The sequence below is a fragment of the Orbicella faveolata genome, unplaced genomic scaffold (assembly GCF_042242905.1).
Source record: "Orbicella faveolata isolate gen_17 unplaced genomic scaffold, um_ofav_v1 contig_46, whole genome shotgun sequence".
In the NCBI taxonomy this organism is placed as follows: Eukaryota; Metazoa; Cnidaria; class Anthozoa; order Scleractinia; family Merulinidae; genus Orbicella; species Orbicella faveolata.
Genome location: NW_028301576.1, coordinates 12626432 through 12643980, shown reverse-complemented (window position 1 = coordinate 12643980; position 17549 = coordinate 12626432). Strand labels below are relative to the sequence as shown.

Below are 17549 nucleotides of genomic sequence, written 5' to 3'. Positions count from 1 at the left end.
GGCTTTTTTGAGTATATGGTAAGCACCGTGTCTTTCGATAAGTGTGAGGACGAGTAATGAAGATAAATAATGTGATATCATTTGTTGATGAGAATTATATATTCCATTGGAAGGCAAAGGTATTCGCACACGATTGGTCTCAACGCGTCAAGTGATTGAATATGGCCCAGCCAAAAATCGGAAATATCCGATCGAGTGATATTCTCCAATTTTGAAAAGATCCCATGTGTTGCGAAAGATATTTGAAGGATAATAATCACAACAGCTTCTATTTGACTTTAAATATATGCTCGGATATTTGTGCTTGAACATTATCTGTTCCCCAAAGTTCACAGTTTTCCTTGACTGAGCTTCGCTCTCGGAAAACTGTTAGACTGTTAAGTTCACAGCCCCCTGTTTTCTCGTATCTTTATTCGATCGTTGACAGCGAGGCTGTGAACAGTCTATAGAAAACTGTTTGCTTCTCGAAACAGATAATGTCCACAGACGAATATCATCCGTGAATATTTTCGCGCCAAATGATCATGATGTTTTATAAATATCAGGGATGTTTCCTTTACCGTCTTTATCTGCATTTCTAATTTAACTTTATACGCAAGTTAAATTGGTGATTCTTGCTAAATTTGACTGATGAAGACTTCGAGATCAGTAGTCTCACAGACGGCTAGGTTTAATTTAGAGAATAGTCTTGCCGTTCTTGATGATTAAATTTTGAATAAAGGATTAGGTGTGGTTCATCTCTGGCCCGATAGGTCAATTCTTATGAGAAAATTCTTTGTTTTATCCGTTGATGTTTTAAGTTAAATTAACTGTAACTTACTTTTAACATGACATCATAACATTCCATACCAAAATGTTAATTAAGTAAAAGTGAGTTTCTTTAGAGCGGTTTTCGTTTGAGCGTCGAAAAGTAATTGGTTTTGCGTCAGCTACGCTGTTCAATTGGCTGTAAAAACTCGCGCCACTTTTTCATCCAATCAGATGAAATCAAAACCAATCGTGACTCGTTCGCACGCGTTTTCCCGCGCTTTGCGTCAGCTACATGTAATTACTTCGGGCTTTGATTGGTTCACTGGATTGTCTGCGTATTTTGTGATTGGCCAGAGTGATTACTTCGGTTTTGATTAACGAAAACCGCTTCGATGAAATAATATTTTCATCAAAATATCTTCTCTAGTGGGCCAGTTTACTTTTATTAAGTTGAAATTAATGTAAGTAAATGGTTGTAAGACTGTCGCGAGGTTGAAGCATACATATATGAATACCGCTTGTAAAGCTGTGATTGTTTAGAAGAAAGAAACTTAATTATAAGATAGGTGTGAAAGAAGGGAAGCAGATAAAAAGAGTGGAAGGGGCATTAGAGAGGTTTTCAAACAAGTGTCCATACAAAGAGAAAACTGAACACAAAGTAAACCTGTTATAGTAGAAGTCACCGTTAGTTGTCGTCTTAATTCTGACTAGAAAATAGCCTCAGTTTTTTCTAAACCAATCAGTATTAACATTGTAAAGCTAGACCAAAGCCATAACGAATTACTGTCGACACTCAAGTGAAAACCACTCTGGCCCAGAACTAACATGCAGGAGATTACTAAGGGCTGTAAAGTAAAAGAACGATATTAAATAAGTCGTAAAGTTCAACTGAGTTGTGTTTTGACAACTGGAAAGCCTCCACCGAGTGAGTGGAGATCCCTATCCTCCAAACGCCTTCGACAAACACAGTAACCCTGGCAAGCGCCTGAAACATGCATTATCGCTCAATTAACAGGCCATTACAATTTAAGGAGCGGGGTGCATGGAGCGGGGTGGGGGGATGTAGATATTTTTGGTTAAGTGTGGTAATGGTGATCCATTCGGCAATTTATAAGAGCTGGAAAATAAAGTGAGAGCTCAGCAGGATGTTTTCTCTTGCTAAAAGAAAATACCAGGACATATATCCCAAGTTTATTTGCAAGATTTTTTTTTCTGGTTCATCAACTACTTGCATGGTATTTGGGGGATCGCTTTGCTTTGTAGCGAAAGTTTGGAATTATAACGAATGCACACACAATCTTTATTTGTGTAAACCATCAGAATATTACATATATTACTCTAGACGAAAGCACGACCTAAGAATTGTGGCCTATTGAACTTATGGGATTTAGAGTCCATATGAGAACAAAATAAATGTAGTCAAAGGGTTGCTGATGATACAGCAGAGGTTGCCTGATAAATTCAAAATACAAATGCGGCTTGATGGCTAGCCGCAACTGTACTAAAAAGGTCAAATGAATTCGCCCCCAAACTCACAAGCTTTCACTTCACAACTATCTAAGTTAATCTGATCGGAAAACGGCAGTTGTAGCATTTGAAAAATTCACTGCGTCGAGTCAAAAAAACATTGAATTTTTTTTCAAAAGCTCTAAAACGATGAAGTGTACAAGTATGGAGACAAGAGACCTAAAGGACATGAATGAAGCAAAATAGTTTTGAAAAATTTAGATTACGATTAAGAGCCAGAAGCGCAAAACATTGTGTCACAGACTTCGTATTATTCTTGGGTTCAACTTTTAAACGCGCTGCTTCATCTACAATAGAGGCATTACGTTTTTCTTTTTTTTTTTTTCAAAATTGACTGAAACCTAAAAAAACCCCAAAGTCATGACCATTTAACACAGGTGAAATTATTACACATAATTTACAACTTCTTTGAATGTACAATCCCGTCAACCGTGTTACGCGTTCATCTGCATCTGTGATAGCAGGACTGCCGGCATACCATAGATAATTTACACTGTAAGTGCACGCACTCGGAATTATATTAATTCACCAGGAACGGTACACTGAAATACACTCATAACTAGCTACATGTATATAAATTAGATTTTGAGCACAAGTTTTTGATTCCTTGTCGAATCTTAACTCTAACATAATAGCTTACTTGACATTTGAGGACGGACGCGGATCAAGATCTATTTCTTGGTAAAATCTGTCGGCTCTGATTCGATCGAATGTGATAAAACCAATTCAAGAAGGGGCATTACAATGTTTATGACTGACTTCATGTATGCATCACGCCGAGCTTTATAGCGCTTCCTTCCATTTGTTCTTTATGCGTCTACGAAACGGCGAGGCTAAGAATCAAATTCAACAAAACACAAGACAACAAAGATCTACCTAAACGTTACTATTTAACAATTAGACCCGTAGCCCGCAAGGGCTACGGGTCAATAGCCCATGAGGCGAAGCCGAATGGGCTATTGACCCGTGGCCCTTGAGGGCGAAGGGTCTAATTGTTTTAGTATCACCCAACTAGTCGGACAGAAAAGGCAATAATAAAGTTAGCAAATGCAAGTTGAAGAAATATTTATTTGGGAATAAAACAAAAGAAAGCGTCACGCTCGATTGCGCCAATTTCGCTACTCGAGGACTATTACTAATAGTCCTCTAGTACCGTAGCCAATCAAAATGCAGGATTTGCATTAGTCCACTAGTTGGGTGATACTAAAAGTAACTATCACCCACGACGCGCGCGATTATTTTCAAGCCTCCTAACCATTACTTGGCATTGTTTTATGACCAGTCGTCTCTCTTTCTTTCGTCTAAATTCTTGTGTTTCTTTTTCTTCTTTTCCCTTTCCCCCGGTATGTGTAGTGATTCCAATCTAACCGGTCTTCCCATAGCGGGCATCCCGCCAATACCACCTCCGCTCCCCGGGGAAACGTTGTTGTTCAACGTTCTGCTCGATCCCCCGGTACCCGGAAATCCGAGCTGTGGACGCGTTCCACCCGAGGGAGATGACTCTCGACGCGTAATCTTCATGAGAACTCCGCGACAAATGCTGAAGAAAACGATCCTCGCTTGGCTCCTCAGGATACCCCCCTAAGGGTCCATTGACAACTTGTCCCTGGTTATTGACCTGCGGTCCGTTAACAGGCGATTTCAGGCCCCGGGATGGGGTGCTTCCACCCGGCATAATCCCAGGGGTAGGAAGCGTTGTCTTTGTAATGACTAGCTCAGGGATGTTCCACTTGCCGGCTTCTTCATCCCACGTGCTCTGCGATCGAACCTTATCGATGTTGTAATAATTACAGTCGCTTCGTATACATGGCTGGATCTTGTCCAAAATCTGTTGTTGAAGCTTGATAATTTGCTCCTGCTTTCGAATCGTTTCTAAGTAATCTTCGCGATCGCGTTCAAATTCAGTCTGCAGATCGTCTATCTCGGATTCTGCGGATTTCAATTTTTCCTCCATCTGGTTAATAACATAATCCTTCACTCTGATCTCATCTTGCAAATTGTCCTAAACTTTGACCATTATACCATCGTCGTCCATCTTCTTCGCCGTCTTCGCCAGTTTTTCTCTTTGCGACAAAGCATAGCCTATAGTTCTTCCTTGCCTTTCTTTTCTTTTTCAATTTCTGATCATTTTTCTTCTCACCGCCAGCAAACTTTTCCTGAAGTTCTCGCAGCCTTTTTACCGACGCATCATTGCGAAGACCTTGACTTAGGAAGTGTAAATCTTCCAACCCCGGTATAAAGTTTTTGACCTCTTGAACACCTTGATAGCCTTGTCTTGTACAGTTTGTAACATGCTCTGATCTTTGCTCGAGATTGAAAATTCGCCCTTAAATCCAGGCAATGTTTTGATGTCAAAAATATTTCTGTGGTGTCCCTTACAACGCTATCAGATAGAATTACTTTGTCCCAGTCGTAAGTGTCCCTTGGTATTTCACTCTTGGACCACACAACTGACACACCAAAGTCCGCGTCACCCAAGACTGATGTATGACCTCAATGGAAATATAATTCTGGTTCAGTCTATCTACAGATGTCTTTACAATCTGGCAGACCATACATCCTCTGGCCACGAATTCTACTCTGCCTCAACAGATATCCTTGAAAACGTTTCACAAGTACTCAAGGACAAGTTTCCTGTTAAGGCATTTTACAGAACTGCATGCTCTAAAGATCTGCTTGACTACGTTGTCGCACATATTGGGCGAGGACAAAACTTTTTGGAACTGGCTGCAGACATTGCTTCGATGAACTTTAAGGCATTTGTACGCAACAACAAAGGAAGTATAGATTCGAACACTTTCTATGAACGTGTAATGTATCTTTTTGCAAGCAATGAACAGCTAATGCACATGTTTCTTTCCTTTTTTAACAATATGGAAACTATTTATCAAAAACAAGTGGAAGCTGTACCATTCTCGATACTTTCTTGCGATCACACATTCAAAGTAAGTAAACAAATTGGAGTGGTCAGACGCCTTGACAAAGCTTTTGTAAATCAGTTTGAAAATTTATATATTGCACTAAATGAGAATGGTCAAGTTGTGGCCTGGAGGCGTACAAGGAGTAAAACTTTTAAAGAAATAGAACACATTTTAAAAGATTTTAACGCATGTCTGGATGCAAGAAATGAATAGTTAAATAATGACGGATGACTGTTGCTATGTCCGACCATCCTATAACAGAGTTGTTCCCGGTGTTGCAGTAAAACTAGATCTTTTCCATGCATGTCAGCGTTTTGTGAAAACAATTCCCAAGGGTGATTCCTGCCAGTATCAACAACTTTCTAGTGAATCAAATTTGGGCTTGTATCTCGTGCAAGCGGTAATGAACGACCAGCTAGGAAAAGGGAAACACCAGATCCAGAATGTATAGAATCAAACTTGCAAATGTTAATCGAAAAATGGGAATATTGTCTAACAGAAGAAAGCAAGAAAGCTATAGCTAATATGCAAAAACATATACGCAGTGGCTGTTGCTCTGAAATTCCACCAGGAACTGGCACTCAGAAGAATGAGAGACTGCACAGGCAACTGAAAAGATCACTTCTTGGTAATGCAGGTACAATTTTACCTGAATTTGCCATTGCTGTTTTAACTGTAGTGTTGTATGTTTGGAGTTGCAAGATGAATCCAGATGCAAAAAAAAAACACAGATCAAATGCTAGAATAACACCTGTGGCACCATTAAGTAGGTTTCAACAAAATGTCATACCAGCTTTCCTGCCCAAGAAATTTAAAAGTGCTGATACGTTTAAATAAGTTCCCTTGTCATGACCGTTGAAGACAATCAAGAGCAATTAAGGTGCTCCTTAAAAACGTTTCAAATGGGCATGAATATTAACAGTATTAATCCTAATTATAATCAGGTTGAAGATCGTTGAAAAATGATAGTTTCGTAAGCTATGTCCAGGACAGAGTACTTCACTTGAATCAGATTCTGTCATTAGTGGAAAAGAACTGCATGTCAAGAGCTTTGGACATTTTCAACTTTCCATTCTCGGACATTAAAAGGATGGTTCAATTAACTCATGGACAAACTTCCAGAGCAGTACCAGAAGACAGAAGCATTATAGACAATGGAATCTCAGTGGAAATGAATCACGAGTGCTAACAATGTCATTTATTAGCATTTGGTCTTCATGTAGACCGAGTGCCTGGAGATGGTATGCAATTGCTGCTTTACAAGCATCGTAACAGCAATTCATTCTTTACTTGTTAATAGTAGTGACCATGGAAATGAGGTACTTGTGAAATGTTTACAATCAATTGGTCTTTTAAACTCCATAGATTCTGACACTGCTCGGCTTCGTCATTTGTTCTGCCAGGAAATTGAAACAAATATTGACAAATATAGCTCATTTGTGGATTTCGATGTAAAGGAAGAACTGAAGAGATTTTCCGAATCTGGATGGTTTAACAGTTACGTGGGAAATCTCTGTGTTTTTGGATGTGGCAACCTACTAAGAATCCCTATTGTGGTGATCACTTCTCTCCCAAGTTCACCAGTATTAACATGCATGCCTTCCACGCCACTAAGCACTTCCTCTATCTACATTGCTTATGATCACTCCTTTCAAGGGCATTATGATGCAACTAAAGGTTAGTTAACGATAAAAATAGTATTTGCATTTATTTAGTATTTATTTTAGGACTTAATGCTCCTTCCAAGAGTTTAAGTAAATTCATGGGGATTGAATTATTGATATTTTGCAAATTTTTAACGTGCACCTGCATATCCCGACTCATCTGATTGAGAGCACATTTTTATTGGAGGGGTGGCCAATCGATTACATATATTCCTGTAGCATCTCAGGAAGTTTTGACAGTTTGATTTTGAAATCTCGCAAGCCTCGGTGGCAAGTCTAACAAGTCTCATTTTCCTCTGTTTCATTCCATTCAGAAACTAGTCTTTGTTGCGCCAATTTTCAATTTTTAAGGGTCTTGACATTTTAGTGAGTCTCCATGGAAATTATATCTAACGGAGTGCGGTTTCTCAAATGCAAGAATTTCTAAAAGAAACTATGAAGCTAAACTGATGTGAAGGGGGAACAAATTAAGATTAAGCCACATGTTTTTCTATGGCATGGCAAGCATGGGTGCTTTGTGAAACAAAGTGTGAGCCAGTGACTGAGCCATGAAAGCCATGATTCCTACCCACACCAGAGAAATAGATGACTGCAAGGTATCTTAAGGCTAACTTAGGCTAACCTAGTTTTGTAATTACAGCCCTTATATGGGTCTTCACAAAATGCTTCTCTCCATAGGTGAGAAGAAGGAGAATTAAAAGCTTATAACCCGAATGTTTATATTTAAGCTAACCTGCAGGCCCACTGCCACCACCCCTAGAAAATAATTTTACAACAAGTATCGTTGCGCACAATTGCAAAGTGTGCAGGTTCTGCTACAATTAATCACAAGTCACTTGTTCAGAGTGACCTGAGGGTCTTAAGACACGCCATTTTTAATAACTGTTATGTAATTAACAATTATTCACCGAAGTGGAGGTAAATATCCATCACTTTCACCGACACTGAGGTGAATAATTGTTTTAGTATATACCACACAAGCTGAATAATTAGCGGACCAAAACTTTATTTTATGTGCGACCAGCGGTCCGAAATTTTCAAATCTCTCGCGCCGGCTGCTCGGAGGTTAATAGTATTTGCTAATCAACTCGAAGTTAACCAATCAGAGCGCGCAAAAAGCACTATTCACTTGTGTGGTATATACTAACAGGAAATATCCAGGCCTCTTCCGTGCAAGATTTTATGTTTGAAACCCCATCCCTGGAAATTCTGGCTTTGGTTCATACTTTACTTTTCATAAAAAAAAATTAAAAATCATTGAAAAAAATTGGATTTTTCTGGTGCAATACATTATGTAGTAAATATAATTCATACTAACTAGATTTCTCTTTTTAGCTGATTTCAATCCGGGAATAAAGCAATGTTGGTACACACTACTTGAAGGCTTTTAACGCAAAACAAAGACAAAATATCCTTAGAGATGCTATTCACGCCCTGAAAATAATTTGGGTCTGAAAATAATTGAAACACGGGAAACTAGAAATAAGTTAACCTCTTCCCGGCGTTCAGTTAGTTGGGGCGCAGCGCGAAAAACGGCGAGCAAAAAAATAGGGGAGAAGAACGGCGAGAGAAAGCGCTTCTGCGCTTCTCCCCAATTTTTCTCCCATTATTCTCTTAGGATATACTTTCTTTGTTTCGCGTTAAAAGCTTTCAAGTAGCATGTACCAACCTTACTTTATTTCCAAATTGAAATCAGTAATTTTCTACCGGAAAAGATTAAATTCCAACGGAAAAAAATACATGGCCGCAGTTGCATATGGAATTGGCGTACGGTGGCTTCAAAGGGACATACACTTTTCTCTCCCTTTTTTTCACTTGCGACTTTGCTGCTACTTTTTTGCGACTTAGGTACGACTTTCCTGCTACTTTCTTGGGACTTAGCTGCGACTTGCTACTTTCCTGCGAGTAAGCTGCCTGGCCACCTCGCTAGGCAGGTTGCGTCGGCAGGCCAGGTTGTTTTATTTGAAAACAACGTGGACTCCTATCAATAATCGGTAGTCTGTTTTGCCTTGGCTTTACAGTATAGCTATGAAGTTTTTCGCCGTTTTCACTTTCATTTTGGTGTGCTCTACGTCGCTGGCAATGCTTCCATCTTACTCTCCCGCAAAAAGGAACAATGCAGAAATGCGCGACGAGATAATCGAGGACTATTTTAATCTCGGGCTTACTGCACCAGAAATCGCATTATTTCTCGTAAGTGTACATGGTATCGGGATCTCGTTAAGGCAATTGAAAAGAATATTCAGACGGTTGGGATGTACAAGACGTCGGCGTCGAAGTAATTTGAATGAGGTGGTGTTTCTCGGCAATGCAACCTGGCCTGCCGTCTCACGTGGCCCAGCTAGGTAGCCAAGCAGCTAAGTCGAAAGAAAGTAGCAAGAAAGTCGCAGCTAAGTCGCAAGAAAGTAGCAAGTCGCAGCTAAGTCGCAGCTAAGTTGCAAGAAAGTAACAGCTAAGTCGAAAGAAGGTGGCAGGAAAGTCGCAGCTAAGTCGCAAGAAAGTAGCAAGTCGCAGCTAAGTCGCAGCTAAGCTGCAAGAAAGTAACAGCTAAGTCGAAAGAAAGTGGCAGGAAAGTCGCAGCTAAGTCGCAAGAAAGTAGCAAGTCGCAAGAAAGTCGAAGCTAAGTCGCAAGAAAGTAGCAGCTAAGTCGCAAGTGAAAAAAAAAAAGGGAGAAAAGTGCATGTCCCTTTGAAGCCACCGTATTAATTCAAACGGGCAGTTTATTTTTGGAAAGCAAAGTTTGAGTTTGTTTCGAGGCAACACGGCTTTCCAAGGAAACCGAATGTGTAATTTCTCACACTTTCTAGACATGGTCAAAACTGGACTGTTCTTATTTTCTTTCCTATAAGTGGACTGCTAACTATGAAAATCGTGGGTTGAATATACCATTTGGACTGAATGAAATATACGCGATATCAACAGTCCACTTCAGCCGGTGTGAATTTTTTAATAATTATTTTTGTTTCTTCAATTTCTATTTCTAGTTTATTTATGTATTTAATTATTCTTTTCCCTTACCAAACCAAACTCTATTTTAAATGTATTTAAATACTATTTTTAAAAACTGTTTTTAACCTATTTGATGAAATAGAGTAAAAATAGGGCGAAAAGTGTATTTTTAACATAGTTTTCGACTGACTTTAATGGTGTTTAAACCTGTTTAAAACACTATTCTTTTAACTCACTTTTAATTGCCTTTTTTTATTTCTATTTTCTTTTTAATTTTTGTTGCCCTTTCTCTTTTCTCGTTCATCGATTGTCTTGTCTCTCGCTCGGAAATAAAGGCGCATATGATTAAGTCTGGGCACACGTAAACGCAGGTAGTTTCGCCTAATTTAGCGCACTGAAATTCATATATCTCTACGGTCCCATTTCTTGGATATTTTCAGTTTTGCTCTCGTTTGAAAAAAGGACTTTGTAAGGCATGTCCAGGTACCTTAAGAACCTAAAGCGTAAGAAATATTTCGACTTTTGTACTGTTGATGAGAGATCTCGCCAAATTTCGAAATACTAGCCAGGCACGTATAACCTTTTACGTAAATAGGAAGTGTCAATTAGAACTGGGAATTTCTAACCTTAGTGCCATTTTAGGTCGAAGTGTACAGCAAGGTTGAAAGCGAACCAAAACACGAGGTCGCCACCATTGAGCCAGAATTTAAATTTAGAAAAAGAATGGCCCTTTCCGTTTTTGGGGAGTTTGATAACTGTACCGTTACATTTAACGTCAGCAGTAAATAATTTAGGATTAAAGTTTTTTTTATAAAATGGGTGATTAAATAAAGTTGTTTATCGTCATGTGTTTTTCTTGCTTTATCAATATGCAGATTAAGAAAATTTACATCCGTGTTTGAAATTATTTCAAACACGGCCGTGGTTTTCAACTCGTTTTTCATTGGGTTTCTAAACCCATCCACCTGACCAGAATAAGATGCACTGGTTGGGTAAGAGCTTCATGAATAATTAATGAGTTTGAGAATCTCATATGAAAATCCCCTTTCCACTTTTATCAGATGTTTTCAGCTGGTTTATCCGCATTTATGCTAACAAATACTGTAAAGCTTAGCGTAAACATAAACCTAGCTGCTGCTACACGCTTCGTTGACAAAAGACATCTGGATCAGCTAAGGTTAGTCAAATATTGGGATTAAACGATGGTATAGGGCCTACTCTGGGACCTAAAGTCGCCGTAACTTCAGGCGACTTTGGGCAATTTAAGGCGACTTTAGGCGACTTAAGCAAAATTGGCAGAAAAACATTACGACTTTAGGCGATGTAAGGCGATTTTAGGCGACTTAAGGCGACTTAAGGCGACTTTAGGCGACTTAAGGCTACTTTAGGTGACTTTAGGCGACTTAAGGCGACTTTAGGTCCCAGAGTAGGCCTGGTATAAATTGTAGTAATCAACCGCTTTACTATCGTAGGTCTTGTCGCTAAGATTTATGGCCGCAAAAATTCCAGGACTGACTTTATCTAAAAATGTTTAATGTAAACTTGCTTTAAAATCTTCTTAAAGGAGGCGGCCGAAAAGCAACATACCATATGGAGTATTTTCTTTTCAAATATGCATTTTTGGCTTTGATGGGTGTTTTGCAGTTGTAACTGCAAGAATAAATTGAGGCATTTAGAGAAGAAAGAATTGAATTTCTCCTTTGGTGGTATAGTAGACAATGCAAAACCCGAAATGAAATTTTCCTTTTTCCGTTGGTGTAGAAGTTTAGTCGAAGGCATTTCTGAGGTGAGGAAAACTTTCGACGTTCTTACAAAACATTTTATTTGCCGAAATTTAGAGATCACGACAGAAAACTTCAAAGGATAACTACAAGTCACGACCATAATGAGGATAATAGAATTGGTTTTTCACAATCTTTTAGTGTCGAGGTCGTATGATAGTTTTGGGAAAACTAAATTACTGTTTGGAAAACAGCTCAAAAGGAGGTGTTAGGAAAAAAGCAATTTCCGACTGCTGCGTTTTTTGTCTCAAAGTTCATGAACAGCTGGTTTCAGCGGACCCTAACTTTGAGGATAAAAAGCCAAACTTGAACTTTGCTGAAATAAGTAAGCTGCAACAGCGAACTGACATTGGCGTAGTGACGGTCTGCATAAGTACGATACTTTGAGTCGAAGGAAGAAGATAATTTGGCAACGTTTTGCATTATTTTTGAGTGAAGAAGCATGCTACAATTTTGTTAACATTTGATCAAACACCGGTTTAATTTAGGAACAGGAATAAAATATCGAGCTCCTTTTTCTTGTTGTCAAGAAATGGTGAGCAGGTCTTTATGAAAAGGAGGGACTGCAACGAGGTTTTCAATGTGGAGGCCTTGGAAATTAGGGTTTTATTTCCTTCGCTATGTCAAAAAGTAAAAATCGATAAAGCGGGTGTGTCAGTTTTTTTTAAGCCTGTGTTACAGCCGTGCACCCCAAAAGAAGAAATTGGAGAGAGCGGCTCCCTCCTTATTTTTCTTTCGGGGTGTTTGTGCGATTAATTGGTTCGCATCTAATTAAAGTACAGCTGAAAAGCTTATAACGTCCGGTCCTTTCGCGCTACGGCGTTTTAATTTCAAACTCAGTATAAATTTGTTTTCAAATGATTCAGTTAATTTGACAAGAGTACAAACACGGAATATTTGAGAGGTAGTCAGTTGACATAACGGTCTAATTAAACAGAAATATGGTTAGCATTTAATTGCACCAAGAAAAACGTTGTCAACGTTTTGAACACTATTTTCAGATGGAAAAGGAAATTCTCTTCGTGATTTCAAAGTATTTGCATAAGTTTCCTAAGTTAATCGTGCTATTGTATATCTTATTTGCCGATCTAGGTCTGGTCACAATTTTTTCTGAAGACACTTCGACAAAAGTAATCTATAGTGAATGGAAATTTAAACTTAAACTAAAAAGATATTCAGCAGCAACTTCGTATGTTCTATCTTTCTCATGTCATCTGTTTCTAGAGGTATATACTTTGGGGAAAATGCATTCTTGTTTAAAAATTATAAATAATTAAACGAGAAAAAAAAGGCAACAGAGGACTTTTTCCGTGCTTACATAGCCCCATCTAAACACTCGAGGAGTTGGCAGAATTCGACGCAGTTATGCCTCTCGGTTTTCCTCGGCTCTACATTATTCCAACCCTAAGCCCCCACCACCTCGTGTTCAGACGAGACTGTGTAAACAAGGAAACGGTCCTCTGTTGCTTAAGGTAAAGGTAAGGTAAAGGTAAAATCTTTATTTAGACACTGTATTTCCTTCAGGACTTAACAATATTGAATTAAATTAGTCTAACTACCTAACTAATAAATCACTAATAACTACGATAAGAGAAATGATAAAAAACCTGGCTGGGAAGCCGTGTATAAAAGCAAAATAAAACTTATATAAGACGACCATCAAAATCATAATTCTTCAACTTAGATTTAAATTCATCAAGAGACGGTGACTGACGAATATCCAAGGGTAAATTATTCCACAATACAGCTCCGCTGTAGGACAGACTTCCATGACAATAATTAGTGCGGGACTGTGGAATGGCAGGCGAACAGTCGCTATCTCTTAAGTTATAGGTTACGGTATCGGAACGAAGACAAAGTGCGTACTAAGATAGTCCGGAACCATATTATTAACAATCTTATACATCATTATTGATTTATCAACAAGGCGTTGACGGTCCAGTTTAACCCAGTTTACCATTCGCAACAATTCATCAGTGCTACGATCGTAATTTCAAAAAGTTATGACACGTGCAGCACGATTTTATAATTTTTGTAGCTTTTGAGAAAGACTCTTAGAACAGGATCCCCACACCGAGCTGCAGTAATTGAGATGCGATTGGAACTAATGAATTGTAGATGGAAAGTAGAGTCTTATATGGGACCGAATACCTAATACGTTTAATGGCCCTAATACCAGAAGCAATCTTTTTAGAAAGCTCGTTGATATGACACTCCCAAGTAAGATTTGCATCAATGTGTACACCTAAGGATTTTACAGTCCAGACTTGCTTTATCGGAAACTGGTTAATTGTGGCAGTGGGATTCGCTGTAGAATTTAATAACCTTTGCTTAGAAGCAATCAGTAGGAATTCTGTCTTTGTCATATTTAAAGTTAGTTTGTTGGCTGCAAGCCACACACGGGCTCTCTCCAAATCAAGATTAATATAATTATTCATTTCAACAACATCACTACCAGCAAAAGTAATACCAGTATCATCGGCGTACATCCTTGGTTGGGAATGCTGGAGACAATTAGGCCGATCATTTATATATAATAGAAATAGAAGGGGCCCAAGAATCGTTCCCTGTGGAACACCACAGCGAAGGAACATTTTAGACGATTTCTTCCCGTTTACTAAATACGTTTGGGTTCGGTCCTTTAAATAAGAGCACAACCATTGGTTTGTGGAACCCTGAATACCATAAGCTTGTAATTTCGAAAGAAGAATAGTATGGTTCACAGTATCGAAGGCCCTCTTAAGATCTAAAAATACAACGGCATTAATAAAACCACGATCGCTGTTTAAAGACCAATTATCAGTCGCTTTAATCACAGCGGTGGCCTCATGGTTAGTGCGCTCGTCTCCGGATCGAGCGGTCCGGGTTCGAGCCCTGGCCGGGGACATTGTGTCGTGTTCTTGAGCAAGACACTTTACTCTCACAGTGCCTCTCTCCACCCAGGTGTATAAATGGGTACCGGCGAACTTAATGCTGGGGGTAACCCTGCGATGGACTAGCATCCCATCCAGGGGGCAGTAGAAATACTCCTAGTCGCTTCATGCTACAGAAACCGAGATAAGCTCCGGCCTGATGGGCCACTTGGCTCGTATGCAGCCTTTACCTACCTTTACCTTAATTAAAGCAGTAACTGTAGAATGAAGCGAGCGGAAACCAGATTGGTGTCTACTGAGAAGATCGTTGTCGTTTAGAAATGATACAACTGATCATGAATAATTCGCTCGAAAACCTTGGCCACAACCGGGATAATCGATATCGGTCGATAATTAGAGGATCACTCCTACTTCCAACTTCCTTAAAAAGAGGCGTGATTCTTGCACTCCTCCATTCGTCGGAAAAAATACCAGTGTCGATCGATTGATTGAATATCAGAGCGACTGACCCAGAGATTAAATCTGGACATTCTCTTAGCAGTCTGGCTGACACAGAATCAAGACCTGTTGCCTTTCTCTTGCATAATTTATTTAGGTGGGACAAAATGTGCAATTGAGTTACCAGGTACACGCTGGAAACTAAAACAACTGCTGGTTTGGTCAACAAAATCATCGAAGGAGGTGCCCACTTCTTCTATATCCCTGGACAGTTCTGGACCGATTTCTGCGAAAAATTTATTAAAAACCTCTGCGTTTTCGGTTGAATTGTCATTCTCGCTCCATTGAGCTCATAACAAGCTCATTAATTGCAGCTTTACCCGATTTGCAGCGTGTCACCTCACTGATAGCCGGTTTCACATGTCTTGTGGGAATTTCCATTGTAAGTTTCAAAGGTTTTATAACAGTAGGCCTTTTTTACATTCTCGATAGCACTGTTCACTTCATTACGCAACTTCTTAAAATTAATCCAATCACTTGGATCGCCTGTCCGCAAAGCCTTAATTTTGAGACGATCTCTCCGATACAACAAATTCTTAAGCCCCGCAGGGGTGATCCATGGACTTTTAGAGGCACGAACGTGTTGAGCGCTTTTATTACCTCCATTTTCCATTTCATTTTGTTTTCATTATCCATTTCTCTATGACTGTACCTATTATTTATCATTCCTGAGTTTTAACAAATCGAAATATTACGGCAATATTTAATTGCGTCTTTAAGACAATGTTCAAAGTTCCATCAAAAAACAAAACACGTAACAAGCTAGGTAGAGACAGGTTACTTTCGAGCGTCAAAAGAGGGTCTGGATGGGGGAGGGAGTGCAAATGTCAGTTGTCAGTTAAAATTTTGTCTATTTGTCAGTTGTCAGTTGAAGTTTCGGCCATTTGTCAGTTGTCTGTTAAGTGGCTGTTAATAATTCACTGAAGACCTAAAACCCCTCCAACATCACTTTTTTAGACGAACGGAATTAAAATTCCATTCGTCTTAACATTCCGAAAATTTCGAAACGGTGACAAAGGATACGGAAATTTCTTGGGAAATTTCCAGAAAATCGGGAAATTGTCAACTTTTGAAAAGGGAACCATTCAACTGAAAATTCCGGGAATTTAAAATAACAGCAGACATGGCGTCACGCTCGACACAGATGAGGAACGTATAAATGTACCTTGTTTACAAACCTACCGCTGGAAGGAAAAGCTGGCAGTTTCAATGCTACCTAGGTTTCAAGGATCGCTACAAAGGACCAAAGCCTTAATCTTGAAGCCAGGTATAAGAGATTTACGTGAATTTATCGGACCACTTTACAAAGGCGAGTATGAAAGTGAAGAATGATCATCGCAGTAAATTTTCCAATTTAAGCAATTGGAAAGAAAAAGCCTGAAAAAATCAGGGCTTCAACGGGATTTTTTTTTTTTTTTTTTTTCCAGGCTTCTTCTTTCCAATTGCTTAAATTGGAAAATTTACTGCGATGATCATTCTTCACTTTCATCTACAACCGCAGTTCATATATGAATTATTTCATATAAACTTCACATCAAAGGCGAGTATGTTAGTTACTCACTGGAATATTTTCAAAATTTCTTGAACTTTAAGCGGTCATTAGGTTTGAAAACCTAGTGGGCAGACAAACTTTATAATTGTTTTAAATTAAGGGCCATTTATACTTTCTGTTCATGTAGTTCAGCAGTTTCAAACCGGTGCCACATTTTTAAAACGTGCCTTTAAATTAGAGCTGTTTTCGTGTTTGGTTCAAAACTCCATTTAACGGGTAGAAAATCTTTTTTTAACCGTTGAAGGAACAACATTGAATTATAATTGCAATATCGCTAAACAAACTGCTATGATATATCTATAGTTGAAAAAAAGAATTGGGACTTTTGAGTGAATATTACTTTTTTTAGAGCGCCGGCAATATGTTCTGTTTTTCCACTTTCGACAGGCGTGCACTTGTGTCGAGCGGACCGAACTTCAATCAATCCTAGAAAAGTTCGATTAGAATTTTTAATCAAATAAAACTCATTTTAGTGATTGACTAGGTAAGGGCCTCGAAATCCCAGCTTATAAGAAAAATCGAATTTTCGAAGTAAAATCAGTGGTCGGCTTTTAGAGACAGCCTCTTAAGTCTTTCTTTAGTTTTTATTTTTTGCTATTTTTCATTTGTCAGTTGACCCCGTCCAGACCCTCTCAAAATCGTGCAGGTGCCTTTGTGGCAGATGTTGAGTATTCTAATCGGTGAATTAAGTCTTCCTTTAGTTTATTAGCGACTGAGACGACTTCAGTCAAACTAGAACGAACGAAGACTAACTCAGTTTCTTTCAAATTAGCGATTTCCAATAGACCATTTTACAATTGTCTGCTCAGTGACCTGGCCTTTGGATGGCAGCGAGGTTGGAGTTGACCTTGTTTTGTCACAGACCTTACTGCTTTTGTTGTGTAAACCAAGTTGTTCTGATGCTAACTAGGTGCATTTACATGACAAAAGCAGTGAGGTCTGTATCAAAACAAGGTCAACTCTAGCCTCGCTGCCATCCTAAGGCCAGGTCTCTGAGCAGACAACTGTAAAATGGTCTATTGTTTCTCTGTTAG

At 39.0% G+C, this 17549-nt stretch overlaps 1 pseudogene; it reads left to right on the top strand.

Annotated features, from left to right (window-relative positions):
• The first annotated feature begins 4625 nt into the window (after nt 1-4625).
• On the top strand, nt 4626-6912 carry LOC149098439 (uncharacterized; annotated as a pseudogene).
• The last annotated feature ends 10637 nt before the right edge of the window (nt 6913-17549 follow it).